This window comes from Physeter macrocephalus, chromosome 18 (genome assembly GCF_002837175.3).
Source record: "Physeter macrocephalus isolate SW-GA chromosome 18, ASM283717v5, whole genome shotgun sequence".
Classification (NCBI taxonomy): domain Eukaryota; kingdom Metazoa; phylum Chordata; class Mammalia; order Artiodactyla; family Physeteridae; genus Physeter; species Physeter macrocephalus.
In genome coordinates this window covers 86349446-86349971 of record NC_041231.1, presented here as the reverse complement: position 1 = coordinate 86349971, position 526 = coordinate 86349446, and positions in this window count along the sequence as shown.

The window sequence follows — 526 nt, the reverse complement described above, 5'->3', positions numbered from 1 at the left end:
CCTAACACCATACACAAAAATAAACTCAAAATGAATTAAAGACCTCAATGTAAGACTGGACACTATAAAACTCTTAGAGGAAAACATAGTAAGAACACTCTGACATAAATCACAGCAAGATCTTTTTTGATCCACCTCCTAGAGTAATGGAAATAAAAACAAAAATAAACAAATGGGACCTAATGAAACTTAAAATCTGTTGTACAGCAAAGGAAACTACAAACAAGACAAAAAGACAACCCTCAGAATGGGAGAAAATATTTGCAAATGAATCAACAGACAAAGGATTAATCTCCAAAATGCATAAACAGCTCTTGCAGCTCAAAATTAAAAAAACAAACAACCCAGTCAAAAAATGGGCAGAAGACCTAAATAGACATTTTTCTAAAGAAGACATACAGATGGTCAAGAAGCACATGAAAAGCTGCTCAACATCACTAATTATTAGAGAAATGCAAATCAAAACTACAGTGAGGTATCACCTCACACCAGTTAGAATGGGCATCATCAGAAAATCTACAAACAA